General features: G+C 44.6%; 1 long non-coding RNA gene across 1 annotated transcript; it reads left to right on the forward strand.

The window, feature by feature from the left end:
* Positions 1-1,997: 1,997 nt before the first annotated feature.
* LOC26535241 lies at positions 1,998-22,083 on the forward strand. Its single transcript, XR_005560561.1, has 3 exons — positions 1,998-3,515; positions 11,667-12,078; positions 17,199-22,083. It is a non-coding gene; the product is annotated as an uncharacterized LOC26535241 (long non-coding RNA).
* Positions 22,084-22,791: the final 708 nt, after the last annotated feature.

Raw genomic sequence — 22,791 nt, forward strand, 5'->3', positions numbered from 1 at the left:
TTTTAATTAATTATGCCAGGGAAAAATATGCGCTGCGCTCAAAAGTATGCCACGAATTTTGTGCCATCTTGCGGCTTGCAGTTCGTGTTTTTTTGCAGCTGCTTCATTGGCGACAAAGACTGCCGCGGATAGCGTTTTCCACCGCTGGCACTTTTTTAATTAGAGGCAGCCACAAAAGGGTTTTCCTCCATGTTTTCCCGCAGCTGCTAAGATTTTTTTAGTCATTGTCAAAGAGCAGCAGACACGCCCTTAAATACTAGTAAAAAAAAAAAGCAGCATACTTGTAGTGCCACCAAAGCGATGCAGGTAAGGAAAGGACCAAGTAATGGAGAATTTAATGCAGTCGAATTCTTGTTCATAACTACTGGCCCATGGTGAATTTGTAATTAAAATTGCTTAGTCAACTAAGCATTTGAGTTTCTAAAACTGCTCAACCAGCTAAAGGTTTTCTAGACAAACTAATCCTTGTCGTGCGCAACTATAGAATAAAACCCCCTTTTTGGGTAGTTTTGCGCCATGATAGGCTAATTAAAATAAAAGTGACACCCTCCCATTTCGAGTTTGCACAGCTTTTGACACACATAATTCCATAATTCCAGGGTAGCTGCTGCAGTTGCTGCTCTTCACAAATATTTACACGTGCTTAATGCGTTCGACGTGTTTGCGTTTTATTTGTTTTACTTTTGCAGCACCAGCACTGCCTTTTGTCCCTTTTGTGCTCATTTAAATATTTACTTTAGCCGGAGTTTTCGGAGTTGTCGTCCTTTTGTTTGGGTGTTTTTCGCCGGGCTTGTCCTTAAAGCGAAATTAATTTAAGTAATGCGTTGGCCAGCGCCATTTAGGGATTGGTTTTCCCTCCAAATCCTTTTTAATATGCCCGACACATTTTTCATTTGTCATGGAGAGCAGGAAAGCCACCCGAAAGCCACATCACACACTCCAGTCCTTCGAATTGGCCAAAATACAAACCTGTTATTTGTATTTTCTTGGGTTTGGTGCAGGGGCAGGCAAAGTTTTGGGACTTTGGGGCTTGGGGGCGTATGGGCTGTCAACGAATTTGGCGTTATCGTCATTATCAGCACTCGCTTTTCCGACCCGCATCGCCAGCTGTTCCGTTTGTTTTTCCACCACGGCTTTTGCGGCGCTTTTCGCAGGAAAGAGGAGAACCAAAAAATTGGCTTGCATATCAGCTCTATCGCTATCAATCGACACTTTTTTCTCGCAAGTTGTCGAGGACTTTTCCTCGGCTTTTCCACCTTCCATCCATTCCCTTACCTTACCCTTACCCTTACCCAGGTTACTCAATCAACTTGCAGCTTTTAGCTTAGCCCTTTTCGCCGGCACAAAATCAAATTTCATTTCCATCATAGTTTCCTTGGAGCGGGCTTTTAGTTTTACTTTGTTCGTGACACATTCCATCGACAGTTTTCGCTGCAAGGACGAAAACAGCGACAATGCAGAGCGGTCATTAATCATTCGGCTTCGCTTTGGGCCAACGGAAAATGGGGAAAGCGGAAAAACAAGGCAGCGGGGATGGGGGTTACGGATTCGAGTGAGCAGGGCAAGGAAAAAGAAAATGAAAAAGCGTTGCCACACCGTGATTGAAAACTAGATAATTTAACACGGCATGTGTTGATTGTTGTTGCAGAGCAAGCGAGACGACACGTCGCAGTGCGAAAGAGCAAGCAAACAAGCTGCAGGCGGTATTTAAATCCAAATTGGTTCAGTGGGCAATGCAAGCAAGTCCCTCGGAAAAGCGGGCTGTCGGAAAAAGGGGCGCTGGAAAAACAAGCTCGGCAATTAGTCAGGTAATTGACTGATTAGAAAGCAATGCCACAAATAAAAGTGCCAATGTTTACAGCCATGGTTAATTGTCACTCTAGTGAAATTATAAAATCTTTACAGAGAAATGGCAGATCAAAAAACGTGTCCAAAACTATGCAGTGAAATTGATTATGAAATAATAGCATACTTTTGCACACGTTTCACAATTTAGACACATTTGGTAAAAAAAAATTAAATACCTTAGGTTTTATAAACTAATTTGATACCATACCACAAAAGCTTTTGCTATTATTGGTAGCCCATATTTTATATATTTATATGAAAAATATATAAAAATGCGAGTCACAAAAATGACAGAGCGTAGGGGATGAAAGAACGCCATGGAAAGGACAGACTTGAGATATAGAAAAATGGCCAGCGAATGAATCACTTTAATTAAATGGCATCCGGATATGCTGCCCAGCCAGTGGACGTACATATGAGCCCTGCAATTAGTCCGGTGTCCAAGTCGGACTCGTTTTGATTAATACGCGCCCCCGCTGACTTGGGTCGACTTTTCTTTCGTCATGCCTTCGCTGCTCCTGGGTTTTTCCTGGTTTTTCCTTCATTTCGCTGCCACGAAGGGAAAACAAATTTGCCTTCATTCAGCATTTCAACATTTGACGTATGCCGGGGATCTCGAATTAAAGCTGCTCAGATTTCGCAGCAAGTGGCTCCTGCCCACTTGTCCACTTGCCCACTTGCCCACTTGCTCCACTTGCTCCACTCCAACGTGCGCCCCAGCTGCCAGTGGCTTTTGTCTCTGAGCCGCTTTTGTTTGTTGTGTAATCTATGCGCTCCATGGCACAGCTGTTTGTACACCCGCTGCCACCGCTGCCCCGAAAAACAGGGCAAGAAAAATGCCAACAATTAAGTGGCCAAGAGCGCCGCAATGTAGGCAATGCATTAATTTAATTAAAAGCGCTCGCCGGCGGCGGCGAAATTTGAAAATTGTGTAAATTCAACGTATTTAGAAAACACTCGAGAGCGTTTAGTGCTCGAGGTGCTAAGCCCACACTATATCTACTATGTACATATATTTGTGAGTATATGTAACCCTGGAGGCCCCCGATTCCACGCCTCTGGCCAAGACAAAGGTCAGTAGCCTCATCAGCAGGCCTCTCTTCCGGGGCTCTCTTACCCGGATTTCGCTCTCTTGCAAAGCTCCGATATGCAAGCGGTGGCTAATTAAATGCAGCATCCCAAAAAGCCGAGCGCTTGCCGAGCGTTTTTTGTTTACATTTCCCCGCCGAACTTTCCACTCTCGCCCTGCGCACTGCGCTCTCCCAGCTTTTGTCCCAAAAAGATACGGAGTACATTCGGCTCACGAAGCGGAGACCTCGTCGGAATCGTGCATCTGGTGGATACGCAGCAGCAGCAGCATCCCACGGATTCATTTCGCTGCAGAACTCGCTCGTGTCAGGTTGCCTGAGCGGCTGAAACGGTGGATTAAGAAAAGGGCCAGTTGGCCAGAGGTTGGCCCATCTCAGTCGCCAAGTCCAAGCTCCCAAGCTGCCAAGCTCCCAATCAATATCCCAGTGAGCAACAGCCGGCGGCCAGGCTTTAAGTTGAGCGATGATGACAGCTGCGGTGGCGACCACTTAAAGTCGCCGGCGGCCAAAAACACCGGAAGCAGCTAAGCGGAAATTGGAAAAACCCCCTCATCGAGCTGCAAATGTTCCGTCTGGCATGTAAGTAAGCGTGTTTAAATCATCCGGGCGTCGAGTTGCAAGTTGCGAGTTGCGAGTGTCGAGAGTCGAGTGAGTGGAGTGTGGAGTGTGCGTGTGTGTAGCATAATTTTAAGCTGGCAGTGGAAAATATGTTGCGTGAGTGAGCCAGATAAATGAGTTCCCCGAGGAAATTGCTGGTAATGCCATCTCAGCCGATCTGGGGGGAGCTACGCTTCTCCTGGACCTGTGCTAAATCAATTAAATGGCTAAATGGCTGCATGGCTGTGTGGCAGTTGAAGCCATGGCCCCATAAATTACCATCTATGACAGCCATAATCTGTTTCACTTTCGCTTTTTTATGGGCCTGCCTTTTCATATTTTTGAAAACGTGAAATTTATGAGCTCCCACGACAAAAGGCAGTCAAGTTTCAATAAATTATGCGCTGCAAAAGTTTTCCACTCTCGCAGATTGTTATTTATTTGCCATCAATATTAGCATAATCAGGCCAAAAAATAAGACGGCATATGGCATTCGGCACAAACAACAATGTCGGTCGCTTGGCAGATGAAAAGCAAAACCGAATGGGAAAGAAAAGAAGTGAAATGAAATGAATTAAATAAAAATAAACACACACAATCTCACACACATGCACACACACACACACACACATACATACCGAAGGGGCGAAGCTCGAGGCGGGCAAACAAACGCGTGAGAAACCAAATTGAATTGAGTTGCTTGACATGACGACAGTGGCCCAACTCCCAGGCTCATTTCTCAGTCCTGAGACTCTGCTTTTCGGTCTGGTTATGCCATTGAAACTGGCACTAGGCTGCAAGGCAACGGCCCCACCCACCGCCCACCAGCTACCCACCACCCCAAACACACCCCCTTCCACACACACACCCACACACACACGACTGCTGTGGGGTTTCGCATGCGACTTTTGGGTAAAATTTTATAGCAATTTATTTGCTCTCCGCTGGCGAAAGGAACTTCTCGGTGCGAGTCCTGAAGTCCTGCGGAAGGGGGGTTACAAGGCGATGGGCGTGGGGCGTGGGGGCGTGGCATCATTACAATTTGAAGCCACGCCTGGTCGTGCCATCATTTGGGTCCAGAAATAAATGCCTTTTGCACTTACACAGCCTTTGAGTGAGTGTGTGTTTGTGTGCCTGCTCGCATGCAATGTACATACATAGATACTCGGATAGTCAAAGATACAAGGATACGAGAGGAATCCAGGCACATCATTACTTATTTATGACTATTTGATTGCACAGCCGTGGGTGGGATGAGTGAATCCAGTTTAGTATGCAGGCAGGGGGGTTTAATTATAATTATCTTGGTAAAGCGCAAAATGAGCTAGCCGCCACTTGTTGATGGATTTTTATTTATTAAAGAGATTCATTTAAATGGCACTCATTTTATTGCCGCCCCCTGGTTGACTGTGGCACTGATTTCAATGAAAGAGCGGGTCACTTCCGTTCTGGAGCTGCCCGATAAGCCCTCATTATCATTTTCGTCGAGGGGCTCGCACACATTTCGATAATGAAATGTCTGACATGCACCCGCACACTCGAGCGCAAAACACACAGAAACGAGAATCGAGCACTGAGAACACAGAACACAGAACGCAGAACTCAGAACACAGAACATACACAAAGTGAGCTCATTGTGGCAGATAGAGATACACAGATGGAACAGATTCGGATACAGATACTCCACGCACTGATTTTAGTTTGCTCTGCCAATTGTTGGCAGGCACGAACACTGCTCTAATCTCGGCAAACGCAGATGCAGATACAGATACAGATGCAGATGCAGATAGAGAAATATACGAGTATGCACACATACTCATACTTATATTCAGGCCGAGACTCAGATAGATATGGTAGATATGCGGATACATTCGTATTCGGGGCTGCCTGCATTTGAAATGCTTCTGTTCTGGCGGACGGAAATCGTTTATTAAACATTCAACTCTAGAACACAGAGTACCGTTTCGTATCTGTATCTGTACTTGTATAAGTATCAGTATCTGTATTTGTATCTGTATCTGAATGTATGGCATTTCCATCTCGCGCAGCTCGTTTATTTCAATTACTTCATACGAGCAATGCTGCGTTTCGTCTGCCAATTTTCCAATTGAATTGTCTTTAATATATTAATAATAATGCCAGCCCCTGACTTGTGACGGCGTTGGTTTATTAGCAGGTCCTTGGACGAGTCCTTGCCACGTCCTCGCCTGCCGCGAATTAGTCACAATCGATTTAGCAGCTCGTTACGCCAGACCGCCAAAAACACGACGGCACAAAACCAGAAAAGCAGCCAAATAGGCCAAAATATGTTCACGCATCAACTGAATTAACTTCTGGCTTTTCGGGGAATAGAGTTACTGTATAGGTGGAGGTATTTGGAGGCACAAGTAAACTTGAAGTGCTTGAAACATCGAGGAAGAGGAACTTAAAGAGGGAAACACTTTGACTGTAATAGCTGAAAATATTACATTACCACCGTTGTCTAATCTGTCGAACAAGATACTAAACACAAAGCTTTCAGATATTTAATACATATTAACACTACATTATTTTGCCTAAAAACCTAAAATTGAAAAGACTTGTTCTTTACTTAAACAGCAACGGTGAAAGAACATGTTCCTAATGCAGTTAGCCATATTTTAACTACAAAACTTTAACCCAATTAGCCGGAAGGCCATATCAATAAATGGCTTTAATGGAACGTTGCTGTAGTTTCTTATTTTGCCACATAATCTCAGGGCTTACGCCACAGGCCATGAATAATCATAGTTTGCATTATCCCCCCTATTTGTTACAAATCCGAAGCAAAAAGCAAGCGCCACAAAAGCCTTGGAAACCAGAAAAACCCCTAAAAGCCGATGCTTGGCCAAAACTAAATACCGTTATCGCCTAAAAAATTATGATGCAGATGGGAAAAGTGGGGGGGAAAATGAAAAACTTTTCAAAACAAAACTGTGCGGTTTCACTTTGTTAACAGCTCAGAGAATGTTTGCCTCGGTTCGCCATGGGCTTCTAATTCCAGGGGGCTGGGCAATACGGGTGGTGGGTGGCATATAGAATCCGGATCAGGAGCCGGACCAACAACAACAATAACAGCCGCAAATAATGCAGACAATCTTTTAAAAGACCACAAAGTTGGACGCCATATGCGCGTGTGTGTGTGTATATTGGCATATTATGAATTTTCATAACTTTTCCTGCAAAAATGTAAGCTGCACGACCAGTTACACTCACGGAGTAAAAACATTGGGCGAAAACTTTCGATATTTTATAGAATTTTTATGGCCCTGCGGGTGGCTGCTGGCTGCCTGATGCTGGATGGGTGGATCGAAAAGTTGTAACTAAAATATTTTGCTCAACTCACGTGGGAGAGATGAGCAAAGCTGTAGAAGGGGGCGCAGGATCAGGATACGTTGTGCAAAGTGCACCGCATCAATAAATGGCCGCAGGACCTCGTATTTGTTTGCCAGCTATCCAGCTCGCCAGATTTTTCATTTCCCCCGTCGGCTACTTGTACTTGTACCTTTTCTTATGCCATCCGTCGATTCCCCCGGCGGAGATCAAACAACTCCTGACGTGTCTTTGCATAATCCTGCCACGGTCAGCGGCAGTTGGAGCACGTCCTGTGCCAGGACGCCTTTGTTGCTTGTTTTTGCCTTGGCTTCAATCATATTTCCATCGGGCACACACTGCGCATACTGAACAACCCGTCGCCAGGCGCCGAAGTTGCCTCAAATAGTTCCGCTGCCCCACCGACTTATTGTCAACTTTTTGTGCGGGATAATTTTTTAATCTCCGCAAAGAGAAAAGGATGCTGCTGCCTCGTTGCAGCCATCAAAATGTCCTCGATGCATGCGAATGGCTGCTGGCGAATGGCGAGTGTGGCACGTACTCGATGATGACTTGCCAGCTTCGCAGGCCACACCACGCCCACAATTTAACATTATTGGCCTGCTCTTTGTGCACTGAAAATAAATTATGCAGTTGAAAAAGATTCTTAAATATACTTCAAATAATACTATGTACTTTATTTGAGTTCCCTTCGAGTTTTCTAGCTTAAGCATGCAGCTTATGCATGCAGCATAATATAAGTGGAAAATAATTTTTCATTTGTATCTTATATGAACCACTTCCACACATAGCAAAGTGTAATAGTCCTTTTTCCTGTGCAGCACCATTGTTTAATTCCCAGTGATTTGCCAGCTCCTGGATGCTTATTCCTCTTTCCATTAGGCGAACAAATCGCCTCAAGTACTTGAGCATGCCACCCACACAGCCCCCATCCCCACCCCCAGGGGATGGTTTTTCCAACATTTCCGCTGGCGGATGTTGGGGCGAGTTTCAAGTAAATTAACGTTAATTAACGGAAGTTTGCCAGCAAAGCGCCACCTGGCGGCGGTAGAATTCGTAATGGTGCTATGCTCATTTGCCTTGAGGTTGACAAATTAGTTGAAAGTGGCATTCGGTTGGGTGTTTTCGGTGGTGCAACGACCAGCTGTATGTTCCGGTACTCACACACACACTCACACACACTCACTCACACACGGACACTTCTTCACGAAATGGTGGCCATGGTTCAGGGATCGGGACTTGGCTTTTGCCATTTGGGCCCCAGCATCCGCACATACTCGCATATTCAATGCGCACTCAAGACAATGGGAACTTATAGCATGCTTCAGATACTACCGAACACCATTACCACCACCACCCCACCCCCATCGACCACGCCCCTTTCAATGGGCTAAGCCAAACAATGGCGACAAACAATTGAAATCTGTGCGCTTTGTTTTAGGCCACCGCATCCAAGCTCGGCAACCTTTTTGCCCACTGAAAAGGTTTGTCCTCGCCAGTCGGGGGTTGTCTCTGACCCCCCGAAACCCCCGCCGTACCCCCTCGATACCCCTCTGTACCCCCTCGGCAGCCCCTTGGCCAGCACAGTGGCCAGCAGTCCGGCAATTTGCTGGCGAAAACAGAAATTTGTACAGATTTTAATTAAGGCCGCAAGGAGACAGCATCGAGTGCAGCAAAGGAATCGCCCGGCGACGAGTGACGAAGGACAATCATAATTGCGGAAGCCAACAGCCAACAGGAGGGTTGGGTTGGGTTGAGTTGGAAGCTAAAAAATGTATTTGAAAAATCGCTAAAAAGCAAACGGCGGGCAAACAATGCACTCGGAATGCGGGACCATCGTCGCACCCCTCGGTTTTGGCCTGAAATCCATTGAAAACGACACGGGATTTGTGTATGAGAAATTAATTATCGCATAATTTTATGGCTCACTGACATCTGAAGAGTTTCATTTACCACTTTTTGACAGATTTCGCTGGCTCCGCCTTTGGCACTGCATCCTTTGTCGCCCTTCCCCGCACTCGTCCTGTGCCCCTGCCCCTGCCTCCTCCTGAGTTCTGATTGATTGGTGCATTTCAGGGGTAACCGGATTGAGGGTCCTCAGAAAGGGTTTTTAGCGCAAGGAGTGCGGTTAGAGCTTTTGAGTGGCCAAATGGTCTGGATCTGGTGTAGCGAATGTGATTCGAGTTGGTTCTTTGCCCTAAAAGTTTCACTTCATCGAACTTCAGAAACTGATCTTTTATTATCTTTTCAACAGGCAGAAATATCAGTTCATAGAAGTTTTGATCTAAGTACAAAATCTGCTTATTACTTAAATTAACTCACGGATACTGAAAAACAATGCCCTTTTCCCAATACTTCCTTAAAATTGTACATATCTATCGAGGCATCCACATAATTGAGGAAACCATAGACGTGGCCTCGAAAATATCATATTTAATCCCAGGGTTTCCCCCAGGGTTTCCGTCTTGAGTGGGTTTCCTTCTGGGAATGATTTGCCGCTGGTGTAGTTTCGGTATAATGGTTACTTGAAATTCCAAACGCACAAGGGCCACGCCCACGCAGCTCGATTTCGAGGCCATTATCCGAATTTGTTTGTAAATCATTGCCAAATGTTAATTCAATGGCTCAATCACTGCCAGGACGAGATGCTCCCTTTCTTCAAATGCGGGAGTGGCGGGGGGGTGCAGACAAGTTCAATGCCAAGTGGTTGGGGTTGCTCGGTACCTTCGCGCGCTCTTTCTCCCCGATTCGCTGTCTCTTTCAGTGGTCTCATTGTTGGTCTCGTATTCCCACTTGATCTGTTTGCCATTTGAAGTACACTGGAAACAACGAGGGCAACATGTGATCCGATGGATCTTTCGCACTTTTCAAAACATACTCTTAGAATTTTTTCTTATGGCTTATTCTAAGTTCCTCAAACTTCTGTGGACTGAAACACTTCTTATTATAAGGAAATATGTTTTTCTCAGTGTAGAAATGGCGAATAAAAACGCCAGAGCGTTCCATGCTGGTGGTTGTCCTTGTGCGAGTGCCTATATTCTTTGTGCGAGCATCGCGATATTCAACAGATGTTGTAATTGCTCATAAAACTCGATGACGCTGCCCCATTTTGGGGCCAGGAGGAGGAGAAGGCGGAGGAGGGAGAGGTGGTGGAGAAGCGGCGAGCGCTTGCATATGGCATCAGTGGCATCTTCCCCGCATTGTACCCCTTGGATATAAATATTATTTAAAGATGTACGGATGAGTGGTGCGGTTGGTGAGGGGCGGTGGGGTGGAGGGGCAGCAGGCGGGCAGCTTGACATCAGCATTCATACGTCAGAAACCGAAACGAAAGATGAAAGCGTGAGGAATAGAGAACGGAGAAAATTTGCATATGCTGAATGCTGCTGCTGCTGCTGAATGGTGAATCTGAATCTCAGCCTGCTCATCTGCGCTCCATGCTTTTGTTTTCCCATTGAAATTTTTAAATATTTAGCTGCGCGCTCAGCAAATCCGTTTTTTGCTCGCCTAATTTTTATGCACCCTACCTTTTTGAGGCATTTCGCCCGCTGTGACGCAAGCAGAAGGATTTCCGTGCCTAAATCCCGTGGGTCTAACCAAAAAAAAATAAAAAAAGACATGCCATTGACATGTGTTTCGCAAATGTTGTTTTCCCTGTCTATCTCTCTCTCTCTCTCTCTCTCTGTCTGCTTTTTCCACGTTTTGCAGATTTCATTGTCGCGTCTTGAGCATAAAATCGTACATATACGTATGTATGCATGTAGTTCTAATAGCCGATATAAAAACAAGAGAGAACGCTATAGTCGAGTTCCCCGACTATCTGATACCCGTTACTCAGCTAGTGTAAGTGCGAAGGACAGTTTTTGGCGGTTTGTGGGCGTTAGAGTGGGCGTGGCCAAAAGTTTTTTGGCAAATAGATAGAAATTTACAAGACTAATACAAAAATGAAAAAATATCAAAACATTTTTCAAAAGTGTGGGCGTGGCAGCTTTGGGCGGTTTGTGGGCGTTAGAGTGGGCGTGGCCAAAAGTTTTTTAGCAAATAGATAGAAATTTACAAGACTAATACAAATATGAAAAAATATCGAAACATTTTTCAAAAGTGTGGGCGTGGCAGCTTTGGGCGGTTTGTGGGCGTTAGAGTGGGCGTGGCAAAAAGTTTTTTTGCAAATCGATAGAAATTTACAAGACCAATACAAAAATGAAAAAATATTAAAACATTTTTCAAAAATGTGGGCGTGGCAGTTTTGGGCGGTTTGTGGGCGTTAGAGTGGGCGTGGCAACCTGAATCGACAAACTTGCGCTGCGTCTATGTCCCTGGAGTCTGTATACTTAATCTCAACTTTCTAGCTTTTGTAGTTCCTGAGATCTCGACGTTCATACGGACAGACGGACAGACGGACAGACGGACAGACGGACGGACAGACGGACATGGCCAGATCGACTCGGCTACTGATCCTGATCAAGAATATATATACTTTATATGGTCGGAAACGCTTCCTTCTGCCTGTTACATACTTTTCAACGAATCTAGTATACCCTTTTACTCTACGAGTAACGGGTATAAAAAGAGAAAATCACAATTTATGAATAATGTGCGAGCGAGAGCGTGGTGCTCAGGCCATCTCGCTCTCGCAGGCGCAACAAGCGATCACTGATAAGCATAGAACCGTAATGGAAGCGAAACACCCACTCGCTCTCTTGCGCTCTCTGTTCCTTTCCTCCGTTTCCCTTGTTCCATTTCAATTATACAATTTTCGACCGTTTCTTTTGCCTTTTACAGTTGTGCGGCACACACAGTTGTTCGTCGTCAGCGGTGGTGAACGGAGCGGAGCGGAGCGGAGCGGAGCGGTTCGGAATGAAACGGGGTATTTGGGTGAAGGCCAAAGGATGTGACCACCCCCCCCTCACTGAATCATCAGCGTCCACCCATCACTCAGCCCGAATGTGAAAGTAAAGCAAATTGGAAGCCGTATGCGGATAGTTTGGCTGCGAGAAAGACCTATCAATTAGGCCATATAACTGCCCTCAATCGCGTGAAATGTCGAGTCAACCCAACCAGCTACTTCAGCCTTCAGTCGCCCCCTCGATAAAGCAAACTATCCAGCAAATTAAGCGATCCGCGTCTGTTAATTGAAGTGCCTGGAAGGCAAACAGATCGACGCACTGGAACTGGGGATTGGAATTTCATTCGGGTGAGTTTTATACGCAGATATCGCGGTCCCATACAGATCCAGGGTTTACTCATCACAGTAATTTAAGTACTCCGCCTGCCACATGGCCACGTACATGTACGCACACATGGGCAGAGCAAACAGCGCGGGTAATGCCGAAAATACATACGCTTATCGCCCAACAAATTGCTCACCGAACTGATAAGAAAGCCACATAACAGAACCAAAACGAGGCGAACAGCAAGGCGACACCAAGAGGACAGGGAGAGGGGGAGGGGAAGAAGAAAGAGGAGATGGGGGATATGTCATTGTACTGTTGTTCTCATGTCTCTGTCCATGACGTTTCGGTCGCTTATCTCGAAGCAGATCTATTGGAGAATCCTTTTCAACTGGCTTTCTTATAACGGAAGGGCTTCTAGTTAGGAAATTAGAACAAAGAACCATGAACAATATCTTGAAATGAATCCGTTTTACTACGAACCAGAAATAGTATATGGAGCTTTTTGATATTATATGTTATATTTCCGTGTAGTTTTAGCTTTTTTTGAGATATCAGTTTTACTGGAAATCAGGTTCAGTTTGAAATTCTGAGAAATGGAGCGAGAAATGGACAACTACTAATGCATTCCCCTTCGAATTATGCAAATTCAAAGAACTCACTATGTCACATCCGTCTACATTTCTGTTCATTAACAGCCAAAGATCCCTAGAAACAGGATATTCGGGTTTCCTTCGCTCCAGAGCGGTGTGTGAACTTTGAACCGTGCTAAGTTCTCGACCGCAAACATTGAGAATAACCAGAGCAGTTTGCTGCCAAGCTGTATTTTTTGGCAGCGTTTCCTTTTTTCCTCTTTTTGGCTGTCGCAGTACCGCTCTCGTGTCATAAATTTCGCTTTTATCATATTATTTAATTTTGTTATGTCTGCTTTGGGCTGCCTCTTTGCTGAGCGAAAAAAGCGAACTCTGAGATACACACAACAAGCACACAGCAGATACGAGTGCACACACTCGTGGATGCAGAGCTACAGATACAACTACATGCCCCATTGGGAGCAGCGCAAAATGATAGCAGCGAATGTATTTGTATCTCTATCTGAGCTGCGTGCGTCTGTATTGGTGTGCGTGTGCGTGTGCATGCCACAGCAATAACAGTTAATTTATTCCAATTAAGGGATTTTCCTGTTGAATATGCGACTCTGTAGAGAAATCCTCCTCCCTATCAACTGAAATTGTTGAACCAACGTTCCTATATCCTATATCTCACCTTATTTCGGTGTTATTTTTGCCCATTTTTTGTGTCATTTAGCCAGCCAGGTTTTCTAGCTTTTTTCCACGAATGGTTTGTTTTCCCGCGGGGCATTTTCTCGCTGTTTGTTGTTAGTTGGTTGTCCCATCTTCTGTTGCAGCACATTTTTTCATTACATTACGCAGGAGTCAGAGTGGAAAAAAATTAGCAACATGTCGCACGTTTTTTTTCCACCACGTATCCTTGCGGGATTTTCTGTCGGCTTTGTCCTTGTGCTAATTTCGTGAGCCGCCCCCAGCTAATTTTGTTTATGTTTTCATTTATTTCCCACATCCTCTGCGCGCAAACATTTTTATAAATTCCCTCGCCGGAGCCAAAACAATTTCCAAATAGCTCAAAGAGTTGCCCGATTGGGGGGCTTTGTTTTCGGGCGGTGGGGCCAGGCTAAACGGAAGCGAAATTTATGCGCACATTGAACGCATTGGCCCCACTACCCACACTCACTTACGCACACACACACACATACGCACACACTCATTGCTTCGATTATTAAAATTCTAATTGAAATTCAAATGCGCGACGTTGTTGCCGTCGCTTATCGCTTAAGTGTCGGCGTCGCCGTCGTTCCACATACATTTCGAATACCCCATTCCCAGCCAGCTGCCGCGTGCCCCATGTGCCCCACATGCCCACATGGCCGCCCTCTACACACAGCTGTCCCTTCTCATCCTCCGCCTCTGGAGCCCCCTTCGCAATTTCCCCGCTTGCAACGCCCCTGAGCTTGTGCTTCCGCTATGCGGGCTTCGCCAGGAAGTGGACAGTTAAGCAGCAGCTCAACTCAACTCAACTCAACTCAAATATGGGATATGGTATATGGGTATGGGAATGGGTATGGGGCTAGGGGGCTAGGGGGCGTTACCGGGGTTTTAGAAGGGGGAAGAGTTTTATTGACAGTGCCAAAAGCGGAGCCACTGCACCATCCATCACTTTTACAACATAAACTTACATATATGAGAAAGGAAACCAAAAACATAAACTACACGCTTGATTAAAGATTGTTTAAAGACGAAATTATTTAGTAAACAAGAGACTGAAATCTATAAGCAATATAATTAATACGATTTCATGAAACATTTTCATTAAACAAATGATCAAAGCTGAGGCGATTTTTCATGGGCAAGAATTTAATCACATTTCCTATTTCGAATTGTAAAATATTTCTTCTAATAACGCATACATTTAGAAAAACAGAAACAGTTGAAAGTCCAGAAGAAAAAGGTCTTAGAGCTACATTCATAGGATGTTTAAGGCAGAGCTTAGATTCAACGCATTTGAATTAAACAACGATTCCGATACTTATTTCTTCATTTGCTTGTCGCATCATTAAATGCAATTAATCACATTCGGCTTCGTCATGCGTGTGTGGTTGGATATCTAGACGGGACACAATGTCTTCCATGTAATCTGTCAAATTAGCCATGCAAATCACACGAGCCTGCATCCTTGCAAAACCCGAGCTCGAAGGATCTCCAATGTAACTGGGTCTGCGGTTCGTCCTGTCGGATGTTCGGTGGTGGCTCCGGTTTCGTCCTGCCATCAATTAAATTGACTTTGCTGCCCCAGCCCTCAAACATCGCAATGATTAATTAGCGTCTTGATACAGAAGAAGAGCATAGGGGTGTGTATAAATATAACTACATACAAAACATTTCCAATTGATTGGCATTTTCTCGAAGGCATTTGGTAGGCAAATGAGCTGTCTGAGCGGCATCAATTATGCAGTCGGTTTGGTTCATTTCGGTTTGGTTTGGATCAGTTCGGTTGCCAGCCAAACAATGGCCTTCAATTGATGTCACCGAGCCACATGGTTATCTTTGCAGCCATTGCAGCTCGACTTTTATCGCCTGCCCTCGAAATGCCAGCTCAACTCAAGTCACCCATATTTGCATATGCCTGTGTATATTGAGTCCCTATCCGGCGCTCTTATCGCCTGCCCACAAAACTATCCCCAAGCTGTGACTTAAGATCTTGGGAATTGGCGCTTAATCTCAATTCAAGGAACCCAAAATGGCAGAAATCCGATGCCCGGTCACCGCATTCCAGAGCTCAGAGCTCAGCACTTTGTGCTGACTGCGGGAAATAATAAACTGAAAAGGGCGACACAAAGTTGTCAGAATAAATACGATCCGAAGTACCGGGCACCGCCAATCGGTTTCAGTTTGGATTGCAATTCGAGTTCAGGGGGGTAGGTATCTCTATCCGTATGACAATCATAATCATACTGGATCGGCTATTGCTCGTTTCCGTAGCATTTTGTGGCATTTTGTGGCATTTTGTGGCATTTATGATTTAATGTTAATTACTCGAATGTTGCAACTGCCGCGGCAACAACAACTTCCGTTGATTTGGTTTTGTGGCCTGCTTATTGAATATTTGTTCACGGCAAAGTTATACTTAATTAAACAAGCAAATGCAAAGAATGGTGGGGCTGTAAGAGGGGATCGAAACAATTACACATGCATGGCATAATTTATGAGCGTTATGTTGTGTAATTGGAAAATGTTAATAGTTGTCCATAAACAAATTTCAAGCCCATCCACCATACACCATTCAATTGGATGTGCCGGGCTTTTTGCTAATTAAATGCAAATATTCTGGCCATGTCGCGCTGTCTCGTTCTTGCACAGCTGCGCTCTCGCTCTCGCTCTGCCGCAATTTGAATGTTTCGTAAATCCTTTCCAATTCAGTAGAGCTAAAATGTATCTAAATCTCGATATGTATCTGTATCTGTATCCGTATGCTGCTCCTGCCGCTGCTGCATAGAGTCTCTCTATGCCTCTATGTCTGCATTTCCAATTTGCATTTGATTTTATATTTATGACATTTGTCTCGCATCGCGCCGTCTCTTTCCCGGCGAGCACTGCCATCTCTTTCATCCATTGTATGTAGTGCTGCGGCCGGGGCTAAACGCTTCACTTGATTGTTTTGATTTCCACATTTCGAACCATTTGGAACGATTTTGTGCACGGCTCGGTATTTGCATGCGAAATTCATTTGAAATGCGAACGCATTTGCATACCCACACACCAAACACCACACAGCACAGCACACACCATCAACTGTCCGCCTGAAAATATCCGTAAAGGAAAGCCGTGTGTGAGATGTCAACAGGGCATGTCTATGTCCGAATCTGAATCCGTATGCGAATCCGAATCCGTGTCCATGTCCTTCTTGTCCACATGGGTGTACGCACAAACAGGAGAACAGTCGTCATCAACGGCTGGATTGTAAATTGATTCGAGCATATTTCATTTCGGATTTTCAACTCATCAACTGATTTTTATCTTAGCCATTTACCCATTGCGAATGGCATTCCTTTCCGGCTCCTTTGGCCCAGTGAATTCCCCAATTTACATGCAGGTAAAAGCCAAATAAATATTAACAACTTGTTTGTCCAAAATTCAACAAGATTTCCAACGAGCAAATTGCTCAGCCAAAAACACAAAGCCAACTTTTATACAAAATTGAGGGCGGGTAAATGTTTTGCCATGAAAACCTGAAAATCTGCCAAAATTGAGAAATGTTTGCGAGCCCATTGGAATGTTTGCATTGGCCTTAGTGGCTTTTAAAGGAGCTCAGTAAATAGGAAAAATGAATGCAAATTTCTCATTTTCAAATATTAAATACTAAAGCTTGCAAGAGTCTTACGTAATTGAGTTGATGTTACCCCTTTTAGTTGTCAATCTAGTAAAGCTAATCAAACTGTTCACTGTCACTGCTTGATAAACTGCTCGAACTTCGGCAATTGCCTACCTCAATGGTTAATAATTCATAGGTGACTTTGTGTATTTACCATATTTACTGCACTAAAACTTTCTCAACTTTCCCCAACCAGCCAACTCCATTGAACTTCATGTTGGGCCAAAAGTTGCCCGGGAAAACCAAACCATCACAAAGCCAAACCGCAATAGAGCAAAATTGCCAAAGGGAAGCGAGGCGACGGGGGTCACAAGCCATTCAAAATGCAAAATGGCAAGCGTAAAATTGTTTCAATATTCATAACGTTGGCGCTAAATGCTCGATTTTCCATGGCCATAGTGGGGCCAAAGTAAGAACTCCGAAACGGAAGCGCATAAAAACTCAGTATTCGATGTCACAGGCCCATGAATGTTGACACCCTGGATTCTGGATCCTGGATGCTGGCTGCTGGATCCTAGACCCTGGATGCCCTCTTCCCCTCACGTTGGTCAACATTTTGGGAAATTTAAAGCACCTGTGCTGGGTTGTGGCAGCCGCAGCAGCAGCAGCAGGGCTGATAACGCAGTAGGTGCTGCACCAACACGACACGTCCTGCGTGTCCTGGCCATTGGCGATAGCAGGCCGTATCCTCGACCCGGAGTGCCCCAAACCAGGCCAATTCCCATTATTGGTTAGCCAGAGCGACAGCCGCACGGCCCAGATGCAAACAATGGCCCCCTTTTCAGGATTCCTGGCCATATCCTGTGCCCACACACTAACACACACAAACATATTCAGACACATACACACACTGTTACAAAGGGAGCGGATAAAAGCCGATAAGCGACATTTATGCGCCCAAAAACTCGCCCAGGAATAGGATAACCCACTCTCGAGCACCTCCTGTCCCCGTTTACACTTCGTGTAAGTTTCGGCACTAAGCTAAAATTGAATATTTTTAGCCAATTTTAGGTTGAGGCGCTAATTGAAAAGGACACACACATGGACAGGACTTAGACGGTGCAGCTGGGAAAACGCTTTAACTTCCGGCGGAAGAAGATGGGGAGCTACTAGAGCAGCTCCTTGCTCCTTGCCATGCATCAGCATCCTTGGCCATGCATCAGCGAGCTGTGAGCATGTTTGCGCCGAAGATTAAAAGCATGTGTCCGGTTTTATGTGCCACGCCCCCCACGTCTGGCAGAACGGGGGCCGCTGGGCGGAATTTATAACCGTAAAAGTGCAACAGTGAAAAAAGCAACGAGGCAGGACGAAGGGGCATGGAGCCAAACCAGCTGGCTGGTTTATGCTACATGGCAACGTTTTACGGGGCAGAGAGATAAGTCCTCTGGCATCCTTTTTGGCATGGCATGGCGTGGCGAGGATGGCATGGCATGGCATGGCAGCAGGATCTGCAGGAGTTGCTGCGCGTTTTGTTGCATAGTTTTGATTTATTGCAGAGCAGAGGAGCACAGAGAAGCGCAGGGCAAAGGAGAGCAGAGCAGAGTAGAGCAGAGCAACAACGACTACAGCGAATTCCATTTGAAAATTCATAACGTGCAGCAGCGAGACAGGACATCCCAGCGAACGTGAATGGCATGGAAGGTGGGAAATGGAGCCATGGTTCCACATCCACATCCACTTCCACATCCACCCAGGAACCCAGTTTATATCCGCAATATCAGGGCATTATATTACCAGAGACAGGCCATGACTGGAACTGGGACTTGGTTTCGGATTCGGATGTGGATGCGGATGCGGATACAGAGCTAATTTTAAATGCCTTGCTTGGCATTTGGCCTGAATGTGATTTGGCAAAACTACCTATGAACCAAGGACTCGACCTAAAACCACTGCCACTTGAAATCCACGAAACACGAAACGGAAAACTCTGGAGAGGACTCCTCGAACGAACTGGCGAGTTAATCAATTAGCAAGTTTGCCACTAAAATCGTTTGAAAAATATTCTAAAGGCGGCAAAGGGTTTTTCAGTTTTGGTTTTGTGTTTTTTATTTTTTTTTTTTGTGGTCGAGAGAGCCTCTTCTGGAGCTCCGTTGATTGTTGAATTATTTATACGGACCGCATCTACATACATTTCGGTGTGTGCTCGGCTGATTTATATATACATATGCGTCATGCAAATGAATTATGCACATGAGTTGGCAGCCAGCAGCCAAGAGCTTCTCTTCAGTTTTAGTTTTTGGCTTTTCATTTGCTCCTCCGCCAGCTGTTGTTCAACACCTTCCACCGAAAAGCCATGAGAAGCGTTTTGTCAGCCATTCAGGCATTTAGCCGTTTTGGTGGGTAGCTTTTTACAGCTGCCGATTGATTGCGTGATTGATTGATGCGCGTAATCGATACGTGGGTAAGTATCCTTGTAAAAAAGTGTGCAAATCAGTGGATATACGAGTAGTTAACTGGGCTGACCCGAGTGTTGGCCGGTGCATTCGTACCCTTATCATTCTCTCGCCCCGTGTGCATTGAAGACAACTGGACGGAGAACTGATAAGGGCTCGTATCACCAATTCATCAAGCAATCCCCATTGAATGTGCAAGAATTCGGCGAGTCACAGAAGAGTTAATGCACTAAAGTGCACTAAAGCGTGAATAGAAAAAAAACTGGAGGAATCTGCAATCTGGAATCTAGTATGAGGAATCCGTATCCGTATCCAATGCGATGCCGTGTATATCCGCATTCCCATGTGGCTGCTCGGTGTGCGAAATCATTTTCAAATTAGCAGCTAACGTTGCACAAAAATCAGCCAACTGCTGTTGGTTTCGTTCCTTCTGCAAGAGTAAATTGCAAATTGAACGTGCGCAAAGCTGAAATTAAATTGTTGATAGTACGTACCGCATTCCCCCGCATTTCGGTGTCCTTCGTCTATGTTTGTAATATAATTTCATCAAGCGGCGATATTTAAACATTTACATTGCGTTTTGTGGTTGCGGAATTAATTAATTGCTCTTTGCCATGCAATACCAAAAGTATTTACCGAAATTCAATATTGTCATCGCGATGAATTCGTTGATCTATTTATTTCCCTCGGGTAAACATAACTGAGAAGGCGCTGTATTCATGCTAATGCAATTATCGACATTTTACTGGATTCTTTGGGGAGTTGTTTTTACGCGCCTTTTTTTAATAACTAAAATAACTGCCCACAGCGGTCAGCAGAGTTTATCTGCAATTATCTAATAAATTTATTATTTTTAAAAACCAAACATTTGTAGTGGCTTTGCGGAATATTTAATCTTGTGTTTAAATGTTTGCCAATCAAGCATTTAACCTTTTAATGACATTTTTCTGGTTTCCTGTATTTAACTATGGCTCTCCATGAAGCAATTAATGCTGCATATGTCGTCTTGTTAAACTTTTATTTCTTAATTTGATAGCATTAAACCACATAATATAAAGTTTGTGATCTAATAAATTTCAGCAATCGAAAGAGTAATCAAGTAATTAGTGGAATTTGCAGTCGAATTGAAATAGTATTGAACCAGCTGTTGTTACTTTTATAATTTTATTTCACTTTGCAATCGAAATGACATAGTATTGATCAAGTTGTTTGTTACTACTATAATTTTAATTCATGGTTAAAAATGTTTTTTGCTTTTCGTATTTTCCTATTAAATGTCCAATTCATCGACCTCATTATCAATATAACTTGACCATTTAAGATCAATAATTGTTTTTACATAAACAGTTGCTAGTTCTTAGCCAAATGAGCCAATTGATGATGCTGCGATGAGCTGAGAAGCCCCATAATGAATTTCAATAAAAGTGACACAGCGAACTGTCGCTCTGCGTGGAGAAGGTCGTTGACAAGTCCTTTTTGCTGTGTTTTTGGTCACCTCCTGGCGGGTAATTAAGTTCCTCTCAGCGGGTCCTGCCACATTCCTTGTGCGGTTAATCTATCAGCGAGTGGCAGATACCCCTACTCCCAGATCCCAGTTTCCAGCATCCAGCTCCACTGCCAGTTTCCCGCCTCCAGCATACCAGCACTACGCACACATATCGCTCTCGCTTTAATTATCAACAATGAGCTGGGACCAATAACTGTGCGCAATTCCCCGCGGTGACATTGCAGACGCTTTAATAAACAAACCATCGGCACTTAAGGAATGAGCAAAATACACATTAAATGTCCGGGGCCCCAGAAAGAATGGAGCATAAGTACAATGAGCCGGAGAAGCCATCAGCCGAAAACGAGAGCCAACAACAGAACCAGAACCAGAACCAGAACAAGGACGGCAATCAGCGAGGGCAGCTGGAATTATGGCACAGAGCAGCGAATAAGGACGTATCAAGAATCAGAAATCAGGAATCAGGGTCCAAGGACTAAGGAGCGAGGAGCGAGGACCAAGGAACTGCCGGCAAGGGGGCGAAAAAACAATCCAACATTCATTTATTATTTAATACGAAAACGCAATTCGTGCATTCACCTGGAAACCATCAACAAACGTCACCAGCGGGAATACTTCTGCTCCACACACACACACAAACACACTTACACGCATACATGCGAATCCGGGAGGATTGCCCGCTCACACAGATACACGGATACTCGAGCAGATACAGATACACACGGCAAATAGTTGGCAAGTTCGAGTGGCTGTAGCCTGAAGGCGCAGGACGAAGGATGAAGGACGCAGGACGCAACCTACGCAGCCAAGCATAACGGTAAACCAAGCTGACGTTCACTGGCAAGGCGATAAAGCAGCGACACACACACACACACTCGGGGCACACACACCAGCGCAGCAGAACACCATCACAATCACAATCACACGGGAGCAAAAGTCTCAGACGGACGGACACACACAAATGAAATTCAAGCAAATTGAAATTTTATTTCAGCAAATGTCTTGCCCTTTACGCTCTGCGGCTGTCTACCTCCATAGAGTACAGTCAGAGAAAAACATGAAACCCGCAGAATTGGAAACAAATTGTCTAGCATTTAAAATAGTTCATGTCTTTGAATTGTTATGTACCATTACCCTAAATCTTTTAGATAAATAAAGTGAGTCAAATATGGCAGAAAAGCCAAACATCCTTTTTAGAATTTACTAATATGAAAGAGGTGGAAATAAATAATGTAAATGTATTTTAAAATGGGAAGAAAGTCAATAAAACAATATCTTATTAGAAGAAACACCAATGTTTATTTAATTATTTTATAACTCGTTCTAAATTGACCTTAGATACATTTAATATCGATTTACATCGATTTTGAATGTCAGCTTTCGAATTTTAAATTGGTTTCTTATTTCGTTAAGTGTAGAATCAGCACTTACTACTGCTTTTTTCTAAGCCCACCCACCCACGCACCCACTCAGGAAGGACGAAATCGCCCCCTGGTTGTCCTGTCTGGCAGTTGGGTCTTGTTGGTTTCGTTGGTCATCCTTAAGTTGCGCGATTTGTTGCACTTTTCAATTTAGATAAATTAAAAACAATGCCACAGAAAACTTTGCTCTGCTTGCGGTAAATGTTAAATGTTTGCCAAGAATCAAACTTGAGAGTTCCAGCGCCACCTAGAGATGCCGACACTTTGTGGACCCAACTTGTAATCGCCCGGGAATTGTGCACTTTTGTTTGTTCTTTCGACCAACCTGCCCCACCGCCCACCAGCCCTTTTGATCCCCCTTGGATCCGTTTGTTTATTGCAGTTGGGCGGGCCCTGGGGGAAGTGAGGTGCCGGGAATACGAGTGGTACGTGCAATCGATGCTGCTGGCAATTCAAGTGAAAAGAACG

The sequence above is a fragment of the Drosophila yakuba genome, chromosome 2R (assembly GCF_016746365.2).
Source record: "Drosophila yakuba strain Tai18E2 chromosome 2R, Prin_Dyak_Tai18E2_2.1, whole genome shotgun sequence".
In the NCBI taxonomy this organism is placed as follows: domain Eukaryota; kingdom Metazoa; phylum Arthropoda; class Insecta; order Diptera; family Drosophilidae; genus Drosophila; species Drosophila yakuba.